Source organism: Hemiscyllium ocellatum, chromosome 24 (genome assembly GCF_020745735.1).
Source record: "Hemiscyllium ocellatum isolate sHemOce1 chromosome 24, sHemOce1.pat.X.cur, whole genome shotgun sequence".
Classification (NCBI taxonomy): Eukaryota; Metazoa; Chordata; class Chondrichthyes; order Orectolobiformes; family Hemiscylliidae; genus Hemiscyllium; species Hemiscyllium ocellatum.
The window spans coordinates 59775601-59794144 of NC_083424.1; the positions used below are offsets into that span (position 1 = coordinate 59775601).

The 18544-nt window shown below is 49.6% G+C and overlaps 1 protein-coding gene across 2 annotated transcripts in view; it reads right to left on the minus strand.

The window, feature by feature from the left end:
- The window catches only part of LOC132827234 (serine/threonine-protein phosphatase 4 catalytic subunit-like), a 56711-nt gene that overhangs the window by 37375 nt on the left and 792 nt on the right, over positions 1-18544 (minus strand). Inside the window, exon 2 of one of the 2 annotated variants that reach the window (XM_060843863.1) lies at positions 11500-11559. The exons of the other annotated variant lie outside the window; for it this stretch is intronic. The gene's annotated coding sequence lies outside the window, so the exon portion shown is untranslated. The remainder of the gene's footprint in view (positions 1-11499; positions 11560-18544) is intronic. 2 annotated transcript variants of the gene reach the window in all.

Genomic DNA, 18544 nt, shown 5'->3' on the forward strand with positions numbered 1-18544 from the left:
GATTAGGTTGCATCCACATCAATCCTGAACATGCAGAGTTGTTGCCTCACAGCGCCAGGAACCCAGGTTCGATTCAATCCTCGGGTGACTGTCTATGTGGAGTTTGCACATTCTCCTGGTGTCTGCGTGGGGTTCCTCTCAGTCCAAAAGATGTGCAGGTTAGGTGGATTGGCCATGCTCAATTGCCAATAATGTTAGGTACATTAGTCAGAGGGAAATGGGTCTGTGTGGGTTACTCTTCGGAGGGTCAGTGTGGACTGGTTGGGCTGAAGGGCCTGTTTCCACACTGTAGGGAATCTAATCGGTCTCCCTACACCTTCATATAAATTCAAGCGTTGGGATGATAGAGGCACGCACCAATATCCATCAAGGAGCAGATCTCCATTAAACAAGGAGAGAGTGTGACAAAGGCGGAGATAAATTTTGGACCAGTCAGGGATTCAATGGTTATGAGGAAAACACAGGAAAATGGATGGGAGGGAGGAATTTTGGTTCAGCCATGATCTGACTGAATGATGGAGCAGGCTTGAGGGGCTGAATGGCCTACTCCCGTTTCTGTATCTTATGAGCTTCTGATTGGGTTTGGGGTAACTGAAGACCAGTTAATTTTACACTGACAGCAAGAAATCTATCAAACACCTCAGGACCACCAATACTAATGTTAGTGAGGACTTGAGATTTGAGAGGGTCAGCAGAGATGACTGAAGAACAAGTTATGTCTGATTAATCAATTTATGGAAAGGACAGCGATTGTGTTTTACTGAGATTTTCCAAGCAATTCGTTAAGTGAGAGAAATAGTACAGATATTTGAAGTGAAAAAGGGTGAAGTGACAGCATGGGGACAGAGTTGGGTTAGTGGATTGTTCTCAGACCAGCATAACATCACCAGTGGAGTGCCCTGGGGACCAGCTGATGGCATCAGATTGAGAGACAACGAGCTGTGATAGAAAGTAGGGAAATGCCAACATAGTGGCAATGTCACAGGACAAGTCATTCGAGTCCCAGATTATTGATCTGGGGACATTGGTACAAGCCCCTCCGTGGCAGCTGGTGTAACTGAATTACATTTAATAAATCAGGAATATAAAGCTAGCTGTCACTGTAATACTCACTGAACCCATCACTGATTGCTGTAAAAACCCACCCTCATGTCCTTCAGAGAATTAAAGCTGCCGCCCTTACCTGGTCTAGTCTACATGTGACTCCAGACCCACATTAACTGCTCTCAGAAATGAAAATGGATGAGCAATAAGCAAAGACCTAACCAGCGACCCCAGAACCAATTAATTCTTTTAAAAAAAGGGCAGAGCAAGCCACATTGTTGAAGGGAATATAGGGAGGTGCTGGTGACACCTGTCAGCATCCCAGACCAGACAACCAAATTCATGCTACAATCTGGATCGAGACCAAGATTTTTTTAAAAATACATGGAGTAAGATATCCCAGGTAATTAGCATGACAATAGTGCCAAATTCTGCAATTTGGAACAAACAACCATAAACTTCATTCTATAAAAGTAGTACACAGTCTACAGTGTTATTTCTAACATTCAGAATTGATCCAAGCTAAACATGAGTAACAAAAACTGTGGTCATACACCCATAGCACATGTCAAATAACAAATACAGTCAAGTCAGATTCCTTGGATTTTAAGCGTTCCCTCTCTAGACTTCAGAGACACTGTGGGTCATTAAAACTTTACAAGGGATTTTTTTGAAGACCTAGCTCATGAGATCTCCCAAAAAGTATACTGCACTCCAACATCTACTCACAGACAACCCAAGGATCCCTACCCCCAAAACCTCATCACCCTCCTGGCTCCCAGGATAACGGAAGCACTGGAGCTGTAATTACTGGGAACAAGCTGTTAAAGGTTTGTGCTTTCAATTATTTTCAAATGGTCATAGATCTTCACTGGTTAGTGAATTCATTGCAAAGGGACAGCGTCAGTTAGCATTAAAGATGGCAGTTTCATAAAATATTTCAAATCAGGTCCTGATCTTAATTTATAACACATCAACATTGAGCTGACTGAAGAGAAGATAAAGAAGGCATTTTACAGAAGTACACACTCAAAGCAAAATGGTAATTGATTTAACAATACAAGAAAGTGGGATCAGAATTCAAAGAATCTTCTGTGCTGAAATTTCAGAAGTCAATGTTTATTCCACTTTAGAAGCATATAGCTCCTAAATCCACACAACTTCTCCATTCTATAATCAATAAATGTCTCATTATCCTCTTTAGAGAGGCCATGAAATCAACTAATTAAAACAGCCCATAGCAGAACAGTAGCAAAAACAAACTGCAAAGGAAACTTGCTATCACAAATTAAATGATATTGCCAGGGCTGAGACTGCAGAAGCACCCAAAGCACACCAATGGGCACTGTGCATTCCCTCTCCAACAACATCCTGAGAACAAACAATCACAGTGGAGAGACATGATTTGGAGGTGCCGGTGTTGGACTGGGGTGTACTAAGTTAAAAATCACACAACACCAGGTTATAGTCCAACAGGTTTAATTGGAAGCACACTAGCTTTTGGAGCGACGCTCCTTCAACAGGTGATTGTGGAGGGCTCGATCGTAACAGAATTTATAGCAAAAATTTGCTGTGAGATGTAACTGAAATTATACACTGAAAAATTGATTGTCTGTTAAGCCTTTCATCTGTTAGAATACAGTGATAGTTTCACTTCTTTCATGTGTAAATCACAAAACCTTTCTTTTTTAAGTTGCATTCTCAGGTTAGCTGTTAACAATGGTAGATTTGAAGTAGTTTCCTGATTTCCCCTGGCCAATAAGGTAATGGATGGATTGACAGCAGTAATGTACTTGGAAACCCCAAGGCATGCTGGAGAGACTGGTGCATGGCCAGCTCATAGTGTCCTCGCTGGGTGAGAAGTGGGACCTAACAAACTGTACTTACATAGCATTTTAACAGAAAGAACATATCAAGGTCAGGCAAACATATTTTTACAAAAGTAGTCTAGAAGGGAACAACCAAAGATTTGGTTAAAAACAAACAAGTTTTTGGAAGGTTTACGAAGAACAATGTAGTGAGTGTTTTGGAGGGAGTTCTACAAGTAAGAGTGCATTGTGAATAAAGGGAAGAGGGGATGAGGCAAGAGATACACTTAAAAAAGCCCAAAACATTAGTGGGCATATTTTTAATGAGAGGGGACAGATTTAAAAGGGATCCACTAGTTTCTTCAAACTGACGGTGACTGTTAAGTGGTAGATGCAGGTAGCTCCAACATTTGGTTAGGTACACAAATAAGAAAGGTTTAGAGGAATAGGGGCCAAATGCAGGCAAGTGGGAGGAGTGAGCTTGGGAAACTTCGTCAGCGTGGACAGACTGGACTGAAGGTACTCCTAACACGCTGCATGGCTCGACAAAACAAACCTTTTGAGTGAAGGGGATAAGAAGGTACAGATGATGGCATGGACAGTCTTTAAAGAGGACCAGAAAGAAGGAACCAATGCAAGTCAGTGAGGATGGAGGAAATAGGCAAACAGTAGAATGTATGGATTAGGTGCTAGCAGAAAGGGTGAATCTTCCAGCAAACCTCCCGTTGGAATGGGAATCCTGGCGCGGTGAAAGCTTGCAGCATTTGACATGAAAAGACAACGGCGACAGACTGGAGAAACCAGGACACGGAGAGGGAAAGCATCATTCATTGAAGTGGTTTATTACTATTGTCAGAGTCATGAACAAAGCATATGGGATCTCGAGCTGCACAATACAGGCATTGAGTAGAACAGCAGGGAACGCATGCTGAACCGTATAAAGCTCTGATTCAGCCACAGCTAGAATACTGCGAGCAGGTCTGGACACCAGACGTTAGGAGGGCCCTTGAGAACTGATTTACGAGAATGGTTCTGGGACAGCAGGAGGTACAGCGGAAAGTTGTGAGGGGTGTGACTCAAATGGCAGAAGATCTTCTTTGCTCAGTGAGTGATAATGACATGAAACCCACTGCCAACATGAAGACAATAAACCATTTTAAAAAAGGAAAAAGTCAACGGACACACAAGGGAAATAAATGCTGAGCTACAGAAAAACAGCAGGGTAATAAGGCTGGCTCAGTCACCCTAACAGCTAGCATGGAGTCAATGTGGCTGAGTGGCCTCCTCCTGTGCAAGGATAATTCTAAGTTATCTGTAATTATTCAAGATTTTTCCAGTGCTGTGACATGGAGAAGAGGCTGAATGGAAACAAAGGAGGAATAAATAGGTCTTTTTCTGAATGACACACAGTGGCTAGCGGGATACCACAGGGGTCAGTATTAGGACCTCAGCTATTCACAACATATGTTAATGATTTAGATGAGGGAACTAAATGTAATATCTCAAAATTTGCAGATGACAAAAAGCTGAGTGCGAGAGTGAATTGTAAGGAGGATGCAGAGATGTTGCAGTGTGACGTAACCAGGCTGATCGAGTGGGCAAATGCATAATAATGTGGGTAAATGCGAGGTTACCCACTTTGGTAGCAAAAATAGGAAGGCAGAATGTTCAACGGCCATAGATTGAGAGAGGGGAATGTTCAGTCAGACCTGGGGTACTCTCGTGCACAGCCTGCTGAAGTTAAGTGTGCAGATGCAGCAGGCAGGAAAGGAGGCAAACTGTATGTCAGCTTTCATAGCGAGAGGGGATTAGAGTAAGGAAGACAAATCTTGCTGCAATTATACAGGGCATTAGTGAGATCATACCTGGCGTATTGCATGCAGTTTTGGTTTCATTATCTGAGAAAGGATTTGCTTGCTATATAAGAATATAGCTGAGGTTGACCAACTTGATTCCTGGGATGGCAGGATTGGTGTATGAGGAGAGATTGAGTCAGTTAGGATTGAATTCAAGTTTAGAAGAATTGGGGAGTGGGGTCTCAGAAACCTATAAATTTCTAACAGGATGAGACAGGTTAGATGCAGGATGGATGTTCCCAATGGTGAACAAGTCCAAAACCAGGAGTCGTAGTGACGAGGAGAGACAGCGGTTAGCCTGTGAACTTCACTAGCAGAGACAGTGGCTGAGGCCAAAACTTGTGTTTTATAGTCTCGTGGCTAAAGGGATCAAGGGATATAGGCTCAGGCTTGAGTTTCAGTGATTAACCACAGTCATACTCAATGTCAGAGCATTCTCGAGGGGTTAAACAGCCTACTCCTGCTACTGCCTTCCATATTTTGGTAGAAGAGTGGAGAATTTCAAACAAACAGCGAGGAGGTAACAGACACGGTCAAGGATCTGAACGAGGAAAGGAAGCGGAGGGCGTATCTGAAAAAAGGAAAGATTTTTAAGGGTGAAAATCGTAGGTTGAATAGCAATACACACGGTTTCCTCAACTTTCAGACTAATAACAAGCAAAGAGTGGATTATGAAAGGCTCGGTTACAGGCTGGCAGGGTGTAAATTATTGAGGATCAATATGACTTGGATGACAGGACCTGGTACATGCTTGTTAAATTCACTGATGATGCAAAGATAGGTATCAGTAAGTTTTGAAAAGGTCATAAGGAGTTTGCAAAGGGGTAGTAGGTTACTTAAATGGGCAAAAACATTAGGAGAAAATGAGGACTGCAGATGCTGAAGATCAGAGGCGAGTATATCTGCTGCTGGAAAAGCGCAGGAGCATCTGAGGAGCAACAGACTCAATGTTTCAGACATAAACCACACTCTCGAGCCTGGGCAAAAAAATTGCCCGATGAACGATCATGTGAGAACATGAGAACTTGTCCAACTTGGCAGGAATATTTAAATAAAAGGCATATGGAGAGAAAGTGCATAACTAACAGAGGAATCTGGGTGTCGTGCTACATGAATCAAAAGTGAGTACACTGGTATTCAACAAGGCAAACAAAATCTTGGCATTTATTGAAAGTGGAATGAAATATAAAAGAAGGGACATTGGTGACACCACAGCTGAAGTACTGTGCACACTTTTGATTGCTTTTAAGATGTAAATGCATCACAGGTAGTTGAGAGAAGATTCACGCTATCAGGGGACTATCTCAAGGAGGATTGGACCTCCCAGCCCTGTATCCATCAGAGTTTAGAAGAACGAGAGGTGATTTTATTGAAATGTATATGATGCTGAAGGAAACTGACACGGTAGATGCTAAAAGGATGTTCCCCCTTGAGAGAGAGAGGAATATTAAGATATAGTTTTTAAAAACTGAAAATGCCTTCCAATTAAGACTGAAACATGATAGTTTTTTTCCCTTGCCCCTTGAAGGTGCATGAGTCTTTGGAACTCTTTCCCAGGTGTAGCGAAGGCAGGATCATTAAATATGTTGATGGCATCCACTGGAGAGTTAAGATGTTGGTTGCCATTAAAGTACAGCAGCCCTGTTTGGATAGTGCTAGGGCTGGGTTCCCAACTCCCACAGCAATCATTTCAATACCAACTCTCCTTCAGAGATGGTACTCTAATACCTGCTTCTCCTACCCCGAACATAAATTCACCATCAACTCTAAAACATGGTGTTGAACCTTGGCAGTTCCTCACAGGAAGGCCTATTTCAGTCTGTGAACAAGAACATTCCAAGAACCTGCTGAACCATAACTGCCCACAAAATGCTGGCCTTTCCAGTGACATCTACATCTCGTGAAAGAATAAAGGAGGAGCACTAAGCTGGCATCTATTGCTTTTTGAGAAATATCCCCACTTGAAGCATTCTTTGTTTAAACAAGTAATTTCTTCATTTCCCTCTGGATGAGGCAGGCGCTGATTTCAAGATGATAACCCCTTATCCTGCATCTCCCCAGCCACAGAAAAAACTCACCCCACCCCTCATCAAAATACACAAACTAAAATTAACTTTACATCACAGAGAATACAAGCCAAGTTAGTATGCATCCTTCCTCCGATATAGTACCCGGAACTGTACAAAATATTCCAGACATTCTCTAACCCAGTATTTTATACAGCTGGATTAAACTTCCTCCCATTTAGATTCTTGCTCTCCAGTTATAAAACAATCTGCCTTTTCTGACAGATGCTTTGCTCTAGACAATTACATTTCAGTTATCTGTGTACTTGGTTCCCCATCTCTCTGGATCTCCACCCTTCCTAGCATTCTAGTTAAACGAGATATATCAATAAATCCTTTCCGTCCAAAATGGATGGCTTCATGCTTACTTTGTAACCCAGCCCCCAGTTTCTGTCACACTCAATCCATCACATTATGTTCTTTCTAAATCCCAGCCCAGACCCTCACAACACGAGGAGGGTTCTTGTGACGCAGTCCGTACCTCGGAGCCAGAAGCTCAGTTTCAAATCCCACTTGTGCAGAGATGAACAGTTTAATTAAAAACCCTGTTGTAGTTGTTGGTTGCTCAAAGAACCCTGGCTCAGAGTTGATGAGCTGGAGTCTGAGCTTCAAGCATTGCAACACATCAGGGAGAGGGAGAGTTACCCAAATACTGTGTTTCAGGAAACAGTCACACTCCTTAGACAAACTAACTTGAATTCAGCCAGTGGTCAGGGCCAGGAGGGTGTGGCTGTGAGGGGGATCCGGGGGTAGAGTTGCACGAGTCTCAGCCTCGGTCCTTGTCCAGCAAGTTCAAGAGTTGTATTCCCTGAATGGACACTGCAAGGAGGATGAGCTGACTGACCCTAACACTGTGGTTCAGAGAGCCATTCAAGTGGGGGCGGGAAGGGGACGGCGTGGGTATTGTCATTGTAATTGGGGATAGTATTGTTAGGGGCATAGATACTGTCCTGTGACCAGGAACGAAAGTCCCTAAGGTTGTGTTGCCTATCTGGTGCTCGCGTTGAGGATCTCTCCTCTGGGCTGCACAGGAACTTGGGAGTGAGAGGGTAAAGATCCAGTGGTTGTGGTCCACATTAGGTACCAACGACATCGATAAAACTGGGGCAGAGGTTTTACTACAGGAGTGTGAACAGCTAGGAGCTAAATTAAAAAGCATAACTAAAAAAGGTAATCATCTCTGAATTACTACTGTGCCATGAGCGACTTGGCAAAGGGTCAAAATAAGGTTTAGCAGGTAAATGCGTGGATCAGAGATTGGTGTGGGAGAAATGGGTTTGAATTCATGGGACATTGGGATAAATACTGGGGAAGAAAGGACCTGTTCCAACGGGATGGTCTACACCTGCATCATGCTGGGACCAGAATCCTAGCGAATCACCCAACTCTGGCTGGCAACAGGGCTTTAAACTACATGGGGGTGGGGTGGGGGGTGGTTCAGTTATATGGGAAATTAGACAACCCAAATTAAAGGAGGAATTAAGAATGCAGGTTAGCAATGTGGCAGATGGTTACCAGACAATAAAGTTGAGACACAGAACAGGCAAGTATCTTTAGGCACCAAGGAATTATAAAAAAGTAGGGACATTTATCAGTGGAACAAATTAAAATGCTGTGTCGAAATGCACAAAGCATTCAATATCAAGTGAATGAACTAATCGGGTAGATTGATGTAAATTGATACAATACAATTGAGATTACGGAGACATGGCTGCAAGATGATGAGGAAAGGGAATTGACTGTCCCAGGGTATTCAACATTTATAGGAAAAGGAAAAGGTGGCGCAGTGGCATTGCTAGTTAAAGGGGAAATTAACAACAATGAGAAAGGATATTAGCTCTGACAATGTGGAGTCTGTATGGGGAGAGTTGAGAAATACCAAAGGGGCAAAAAGCCTTCGTGGGTGTCTTATTTAGACCCCCAAACTGCAGTGGTGGTGTTGGGAATGGCACTGAACAGGAAACTAAGTGATGCATGTGATGAGGGAATAGCAATGAACATGGGCAATTTTAATCTGCACATAAATTGGGAAAATCAAATTAGCCACAATGCCATGGAGGAAGAATTCTTGACAGCGCTTACAGGATGGTTTCCTTGACCAATATGTGGAGGAACCAACGAGAGAGCAGGCCATCTGAGACCAGGTACTGTGTAATGAGAAAGGAATCACTGCCAATCTAGCTGTGAGAGATCCTTTGGGGATAAGTGACCTTGACAAGATGGATATTTTTTTTTTAAATCAAGGTGTAGAGTGAGATAGTTGATTTGGAGACTATCAGCAATAGTCTGAATCTTAATAAAGGAAACCATAAAGACAGGAGGCATGAGATGGCCTTGATAGATTGGGTAGAGTTACTTAAAGGGAAGACAGTTGATAAGAAATGGCAAACATTCAAGGAACGCAAAGGAGAACTGCAACAACTGCTTATTCCTGTCCAGCACCAAAGCAAAATGGGTAACTGGGTCAGTCCATGGATACAAAGGAAATTAGAGATGGGAAGAAGCAAACAGATTGGCCAAGAAAAACAATAGGTCTGAGGATTGGGAGCAGTTTAAAATTCAAAGGACCAAGAGATTGCTGTATGAAAATAAGCTTGTAGGGAACAAAGACTGACCCTAAGTGTTTCTAGAGGTACGTGAAAGCAGATGTAGGGCCCCTACAGACAGAGCTGAAAATGTGTTGCTGGTTAAAGCACAGCAGGTCAGGCAGCATCCAAGGAACAGGAAATCCGACGTTTCGGGCCAGAGCCCTTCATCAGGAATGAGGAGAGGGTGCCAGGCAGGCTAAGATAAAAGGTAGGGAGGAGGGACTTGGGGGAGGGGCGATGGAGATGTGATAGGTGGAAGGAGGTCAAGGTGAGGGTGATAGGCCTGAGTGGGGTGGGGGCGGAGAGGTCAGAAAGACCCATCACATCTCCATCGCCCCTCCCCCAAGTCCCTCCTCCCTACCTTTTATCTTAGCCTGCCTGGCACCCTCTCCTCATTCCTGATGAAGGGCTCTGGCCCGAAACGTCGAATTTCCTGTTCCTTGGATGCTGCCTGACCTGCTGTGCTTTAACCAGCAACACATTTTCAGCTCTGATCTCCAGCATCTGCAGACCTCACTTTTTACCCCTACAGACAGAAACAGGGCAATGTGTAAGAGGGGACAAAAATGGCTGAGCAACTGAATATTTTGGTTCTGTCTTCACAAACGAGGACAGAAATCAGATACCAGAAATGTTGGGAAATGCAAGATTTAGTGAGGGAGAAGAACTGAGGGAGATCAATATTCGTAAAAAAAAGTGGTCTTGGGAGATTTGAGGGGATTGAAGGTGGATAAATCCCCAGAGCCTGATAATCTACATCCCAAAGTACTGAAGGAAGTGGCTCTAGAAATATTGGATGCACTGTGGTCATCTTTCAGATTCTATAAACTCTGGAAGAGTCCCTACAGATTGGAGGGTTGCTAACATCACTCCAATGTTCAAAATGGGAGTTAGAAACCAGGGAACAATAGACCTGTAAGCCTAACATCGGTAGTGGGGAGAATTCTCAAATCCATCATCAAGGACTTTACAGCAGAGCATTTAGAAAGCAGTGGCAGATTCAGACAGTCAGCATGGATTTATGAAGGGGAAATCATGCTTGACAAATCTGTTGGACATCTATGAAGATGTAACTAGTAGAGTTAACAAGGGGGAAACCAGTCAATGCAGCTTGAGATCCCATATGCTTTGTTCATGACTCTGACAATGCCTTTTATCTAACCAAGTTGCCTGTTCATCAAAACAAGAAGAGCGCACACGTGCATGAAAGTCCTTCAATAGCAGGACAAGAAAACACCAACTGAGCTGTAAATGTGTTGCTGGAAAAGCGCAGTTCAGGCAGCATCCAAGGAGCAGGAGATTCGACGTTTCGGGCATGAGCCCATCTTTCCTGAAGAAGGGCTCATGCCTGAAACGTTGAATCTCCTGTTCCTTGGATGCTGCCTGAACTGCTGCGCTTTTCCAGCAACACATTTACAGCTCTGATCTCCAGCATCTGCAGACCTCACTTTCTTCTCCAAGAAAATGCCAACCACCACTTTGACCCACAGGCTGTGACCAAGCATACCTAAGCAGCACCCAGCAACACCTCCTTCGCCAGCAGGTACTCACTATGCTGCTGCACCTAAACCTCAGCGAGCACCAACAAGTCATAACTGCTTTATTAACTCACCAAGATGTTATCTTCACTGCCTGGGCCAACAGTTACCTCCCATCCCTTCATGCCCTCAGGAATGTGATAGTGAGCTGCCTCTTAGACTGCTGTAATCTATGGGGATTACAAATTAATAACTGGAGCAGATTCCTTGTTGAATATTAAATACAAAGCTAGGGGACTACATATTTCAAACGCAGGTGCTGAAAAAGACTGTTGCTCAGGCGAGCTCCTGCTACCCGAGATATCAAGGTAGCACATCTATTCTCAAAGAAGCCCACAGATGACAGCTGACCGATGGGCTGCCTTGTCCAGTCACTGAGCCAGGACAGTGGCTGAGAGGAATACCTTGAGACAGACTGATGTTACAGGGGTGTGCGTTAAAATCCCACCACAACAGAGGGTAGAACTTAAATTCAATGAATGACCCAATAACTGAAAACTAGCTTCACGGTCACCACGACAGAGAATGATCATTGTGCTTTGTTTGTCTGTCAATCTGGCTCACCAATCACCTTGGGCAAAGACATGTACCATCCTTACCAGGTTTGGCCTGTTAGAGGTGACAGACCCAGGACAAGGCTGTTGACATTTAAGTGCTCTCTGAAATGACAAAGCAAACACTCAGTTCAGGGACAATTTGGTCAGGGTAACAAACAAACAGTGGCCTTGCCACAATGCCATTAAAAAATAAATAAGCACATATTCTGAGACCGCATGCAATGAGGAATTATCAACCTTCTTCAATATTTGGACCTCACATACACATAACCCTCCAGTTGTTGACATTTCATGCTCAACCATCTCACCTACGCTGTCTGCCAATTGACACACACTCCTGCCTCCACCCACCCCTCAATAGTTGAATCCTCAGTACCACATCCTCATCACTGACTACACTTCCTCACCCTCACCCCCACCACCCCCCACCCTCCCCAGGAGCCCTCCAAGATGCTTGGTTCTGTACCCAGAACAACCTGTTTCAATGCATACTCACTTCTTCCTTTTCCTCCCTGGTCACCTCTCCCTCAACTACCCCCATATCTTTCTCCATCAATCCTATTTTGACCCACCCCACACCCCTCCCCACCCCCACCATGTAGAGACGTCCCCCTTACGTCTGCCCCAATCCATACCAGATTCCCACACATTTTCACCTTCCCTCCCCAACACAGGATCCCCACCCACCCCCCTGCTCACCACGCCAACACGCGACCCCCCCCCCCCCGGCTCCCCACGCCAACACGCGACCACCCCCCCGTCTCCCCACGCCAACACGCGACACCCCCCCGTCTCCCCACGCCAACACGCGACACCAACCCCCCCCGTCTCCCCACGCCAACACACGACACCAACCCCCCCCCCGTCTCCCCACGCCAACACACGACACCGCCCCCCACCGGCTCCCCACGCAACCCCCTTTCCGGCTCCCCACACCAACACGCGACCCCACCTGCTCCCCACACCAACACGCGACCCCCCCTCCAGGCTCCCCCGCTAACACGCGACCCCCCAGGCTCCCCACGCCAACACGCGACCCCGGCCCCGGCTCCCCCCGCCAACACGCGACACCAACCCCCCCCGTCTCCCCACGCAACCCCCTTTCCGGCTCCCCACACCAACACGCGACCCCACCTGCTCCCCACACCAACACGCGACCCCCCCTCCAGGCTCCCCCGCTAACACGCGACCCCGGCCCCGGCTCCCCCCGCCAACACGCGACCCCGGCCCCGGCTCCCCCCGCCAACACGTGACCCCCCCTCCACCCCCATCTACCCCCGCCAACACGCGACCCCCCCCCCCGGTTCCCCACGCCAACACACGACCACCCGGCCCACCCCGGCTCCCCACGCCAACAAGCGACCACCCCCCCCGGCTCCCCACGCCAACACGCGATCCCCCCCCCGGCTCCCCCCGCCAACACGCGACCCCGGCCCCGGCTCCCCCCGCCAACACGTGACCCCCCGGCTCCCCACGCCAACACACGACCACCCGCCCCACCCCGGCTCCCCACGCCAACAAGCGACCACCCCCCCCGGCTCCCCACGCCAACACGCGACCCTCCCCCCCCCGGCTCCCCACGCCAACACGCGACCCTCCCCCCCCCGGCTCCCCACGCCAACACGCGAACCCCCACCCCGGTTCCCCACGCCAACACGCGATCCCCCCCCCGGCTCCCCACGCCAACACGCGATCCCCCCCCGGCTCCCCACGCCAACACGCGACCCCCCCCGGCTCCCCACGCCAACACGCGACCCCCCCCGCCAACACACGACCCCACCCCCCGCCCCAGCCCCCCAGGCCAACACATGACCCGCCCCTGGCTCCCCATGCCAACACGCGACCAACCACCCCCGGTTCCCCACGCCAACACCCCCACCCCCACCCCGGTTCCCCACGCCAACACGCGACCCACCCCCCCTCGGCTCCCCCCGCCAACACGCGACCCGCCCCCGGCTCCCCCCGCCAACACGCGACCCGCCCCCCGAAACAGGAACACCCCTCCGCTCAAGGACCTGCTCCCCTCCCCACTCCCCCACTATAGCTGGGGGCAGGGAAATTATGATGCAGTGAGGCATGACTTAGGTTGTGTGGATTGGAAAAACAGGCTTCAAGAGAAGAACACTAATGAGATGTGGGGATTGTTCAAGGAGCAGCTACTGCGTGTCCTCGATAGGTATGTACCAGTCAGGCATGGTGTAAAGGGCCTTGTGAGGCAGCCGTGGTTTAGTAAGGAATTGGAGTCCCTTGTGAAAGGGAAGAAGGCGGCATATGTAAAGATGAGGCGTGAAGGTTCAGTAGGGGCGATTGAGAGTTATAAGGTAGCCAGGAAGGAGCTAAAGAGGGAGCTAAGAAAAGCGAGAAGGGGACATGAAAAGTCTTTAGCTGGTAGGATTAGGGAAAACCCAAAGGCTTTCTATAGGTATGTCAGGAATAAAAGGATGACTAGGGTAGGTATCGGTCCAGTCAAGGATAGTAGTGGGAAGTTGTGTGTGGAGGCGGAGGAGATTGGAGAGACATTAAATCAGTACTTTTCATCAGTATTCACTCAGGAACAGGACACTGTTGCTGATGTGAATATGGAATCACAAATAATTAGAATGGATGCCCTGGAAATATGCAGGGAAGAGGTTTTGGGAATATTGGAGAGGATGAATATAGATAAGTCTCCTGGGCCTGATGGCATTTACCCCAGGATCCTATGGGAAGCTAGGGAGGAGATAGCAGAGCCATTGGCCTGGATTTTTATGTCGTCATTGTCAACGGGAATAGTACCAGAGGACTGGAGGATAGCGAATGTGGTCCCATTGTTCAAGAAAGGAAGTAGGGATAGCCCTAGTAACTATAGGCCAGTGAGTCTGACTTCAGTGGTGGGCAAAGTCTTAGAGAGAATGGTAAGGGATAAGATTTATGAACATCTGGGTAGGAATAACGTGATCAAGGATAGCCAGCATGGTTTTGTGAAGGGCAGGTCGTGCCTCACAAACCTTATTGAGTTCTTTGAGAAGGTGACTATGGAAGTGGATGAGGGTAAAGCAGTAGATGTTGTGTATATGGATTTTAGTAAGGCGTTCGATAAGGTTCCCCATGGTAGGCTAATGCTAAAACTTCGGAGGTATGGCATTGAGGATACATTAGAGGTTTGGATTAGGAATTGGCTGGCTGGAAGGAGACAGAGGGTAGTAGTTGATGGATTATGTTCATCTTGGAGCGCAGTTACTAGCGGTGTACCACAAGGATCTGTTTTGGGACCATTGCTTTTTGTTATCTTTATAAATGATCTAGAGGAAGGACTTGAAAGCTGGGTAAGCAAGTTTGCGGATGACACGAAAGTCGGTGGAGTTGTGGATAGTGAGGAAGGAAGTGGTAGGTTACAGCGGGATATAGATAAGTTGCAGAGCTGGGCGGAAGTGTGGCAAATGGAATTCAATGTAGCTAAGTGCGAAGTCGTTCACTTTGGTAGGAATAACAAGATGATGGATTACTGGGCTAATGGTAGGCTACTTGGTAGTGTGGATGAGCAGAGGGATCTTGGTGTCTATGTACACAGATCTCTGAAAGTTGCCACCCAGGTAAATAGTGCTGTGAGGAAGGCATATGGTGTACTGGGCTTTATTGGCAGAGGAATTGAGTTCCGGAGTCCTGAGGTCATGTTGCAGTTGTATAAGACTCTGGTGAGGCCTCATCTGGAGTATTGTGTGCAGTTTTGGTCGCCATACTATAGGAAGGATGTGGAAGCTTTAGATCGAGTGCAGAGGAGGTTTACCAGGATGTTGCCTGGAATGGTAGGAAAATCTTATGAGGAAAGGCTGAGGCACTTGGGGCTGTTCTCATTGGAGAAGAGAAGGTTTAGGGGAGATTTGATAGAAGTGTATAAGATGATTAGGGGTTTAGATAGGGTAGATACTAAGAACCTTTTACCGCTAATGGAGTCAGGTGTTACTAGGGGACATAGCTTTAAATTAAGGGGTGGTAGGTATAGGACAGATGTTAGGGGTAGATTCTTCACACAGCGGGTTGAGAGTTCATGGAATGCCCTGCCCGTATCAGTGGTGAACTCTCCTTCTTTATGTTCATTTAAGCGGGCATTGGATAGGCATTTGGAAGTTATTGGGCTAGTATAGGTTAGGTAGGACTCGGTCGGCGCAACATCGAGGGCCGAAGGGCCTGTACTGCGCTGTATCCTTCTATGTTCTATGTTCTATGTAAAACAGGATCCCTGACCCCCTCCACTCTGATACAGGATCAACCCCCCTCCTTCGGCAAAACAGGACAATCTTCCCCCCCGCGCCGAAACAGGACCCTCTTCCCCCACCCCACCCCAAAACAGGACCCCCTTCCCCCCCCCCAACACACCCCAAAACAGGACCCCCTTCCCCCTCCCACCCGCAAAACAGGAACCCCTTCCCCCCCCGACACACCCCAAAACAGGACCCCCTTCCCCCCCACACACCCCAAAACAGAACCCACTACTCTCCCCCCACTCACCCACGCTCCAAAAGAGGACACCCTTCCCCCCCCACAACCCCCCCAACAAAAAAGGACCCCCTCCCAGCCGAATTCCCCCCACTCCAAAACAGGAACCCCTTCACCCCCCCAACACCCCCCCACTCCAAAACAGGACCCCCTCCCCCCCCACTCCAAAACAGGACCCGCTTGCCCCCACCAAGCCCCCCACTCCAAAACAGGACCCCCCAACCCCCCCCACTCCAAAACAGGACCCCCCAACCCCCCCCACTCCAAAACAGGACCCCCCAACCCCCCCCACTCCAAAACAGGACCCCCCAACCCCCCCCCACTCCAAAACAGGACCCCCCAACCCCCCCCCACTCCAAAACAGGACCCCCCAACCCCCCCCCACTCCAAAACAGGACCCCCCAACCCCCCCCACTCCAAAACAGGACCCCCCAACCCCCCCCACTCCAAAACAGGACCCCCCAACCCCCCCCACTCCAAAACAGGACCCCCCAACCCCCCCCACTCCAAAACAGGACCCCCCAACCCCCCCACTTCAAAACAGGACCCCCCAACCCCCCCACTCCAAAACAGGACCCCATACCCCTACCCAACCCCCCCACCCCAAAACAGGACCCCCTTTCCCCCCAACCGCCCCCACTCCAAAACAGGACACCCTTTCCCCCCCACTCCAAAACAGGACTCCCCTATCCCCCCCAACCCCCCCACTCCAAAACAGGACTCCCCTATCCCCCCCAACACCCCCCACTCCAAAACAGGACTCCCCTATCCCCCCCCAACCCCCCCAACTCCAAAACAGGACCCCCCAACCCCCCCACTCCAAAACAGGACCCCCCAACCCCCCCACTTCAAAACAGGACCCCCCAACCCCCCCACTCCAAAACAGGACCCCATACCCCTACCCAACCCCCCCACCCCAAAACAGGACCCCCTTTCCCCCCAACCGCCCCCACTCCAAAACAGGACACCCTTTCCCCCCCACTCCAAAACAGGACTCCCCTATCCCCCCCAACCCCCCCACTCCAAAACAGGACTCCCCTATCCCCCCCAACACCCCCCACTCCAAAACAGGACTCCCCTATCCCCCCCCAACCCCCCCCACTCCAAAACAGGACCCCCCAACCCCCCCCACACCAAAACAGGACCCCCCAACCCCCCCCACTCCAAAACAGGACCCCCCAACCCCCCCCACTCCAAAACAGGACCCCCCAACCCCCCCACTCCAAAACAGGACCCCCTTCCCACCCACTTCAAAACAGGACCCCCTACCCCTACCCAACCCCCCCACCCCAAAACAGGACCCCCTTTCCCCCCAATCGCCCCCACTCCAAAACAGGACCCCCTTCCCCCCCCACTCCAAAACAGGACTCCCCTATCCCCCCCAACCCCCCCCACTCCAAAACAGGACTCCCCTATCCCCCCCAACCCCCCCCACTCCGAAACAGGACTCCCCTATCCCCCCCAACCCCCCCCCACTCCGAAACAGGACTCCCCTATCCCCCCCAACCCACCCCCACTCCAAAACAGGACCCCCCAACCCACCCCCACTTCAAAACAGGACCCCCTACCCCTACCCAACCCCCCCACCCCAAAACAGGACCCCCTTTCCCACCCCACTCCAAAACAGGACTCCCCTATCCCCCCCAACCCCCCCCCACTCCAAAACAGGACTCCCCTATCCCCCCCAACCCCCTCCACTCCAAAACAGGACCCCCCAACCCCCCCCACTCCAAAACAGGACTCCCCTATCCCCCCCCAACCCCCCCCACTCCAAAACAGGACTCCCCTATCCCCACCAACCCACCCCCACTCCGAAACAGGACCCCCTTCCCATCCACTTCAAAACAGGACCCCCTACCCCTACCCAACCCCCCCACCCCAAAACAGGACCCCCTTTCCCCCCTACCGCCCCCACTCCAAAACAGGACCCCCTTTCCCACCCCACTCCAAAACAGGACTCCCCTATCCCCCCCAACCCCCCCCACTCCAAAACAGGACTCCCTATCCCCCCCAACCCCCTCCACTCCAAAACAGGACCCCCCAACCCCCCCCACTCCAAAACAGGACTCCCCTATCCCCCCCAACCCCCCCCCACTCCAAAACAGGACTCCCCTATCCCCCCCAACCCCCCCCCACTCCAAAACAGGACTCCCCTATCCCCCCCAACCCCCCCCACTCCAAAACAGGACTCCCCTAACCCCCCCAACGCCCCCCACTCCAAAACAGGACTCCCCTATCCCCCTCAACGCCCCCCACTCCAAAACAGGACTCCCCTATCCCCCCCAACCCCCCCCACTCCAAAACAGGACTCCCCTATCCCCCCCACTCCAAAACAGGACTCCCCTATCCCCCCCAACTTCCCCAACTCCAAAGCAGGACCCCCGTCCCCCCCCACACCAAAACAGGACCCCCGTCCCCCCTCACTCCAAAACAGGACCCCCTACCCCCCCCAACCCCCCCACTCCAAAACAGGACCCCCTATTACCCCCCCCAACCCCCCCCACTCCAAAACAGGACTCCCCTATCCCCCCCAACCCCCCCCACTCCAAAACAGGACTCCCCTATCCCCCCCAACCCCCCCCACTCCAAAACAGGACTCCCCTAACCCCCC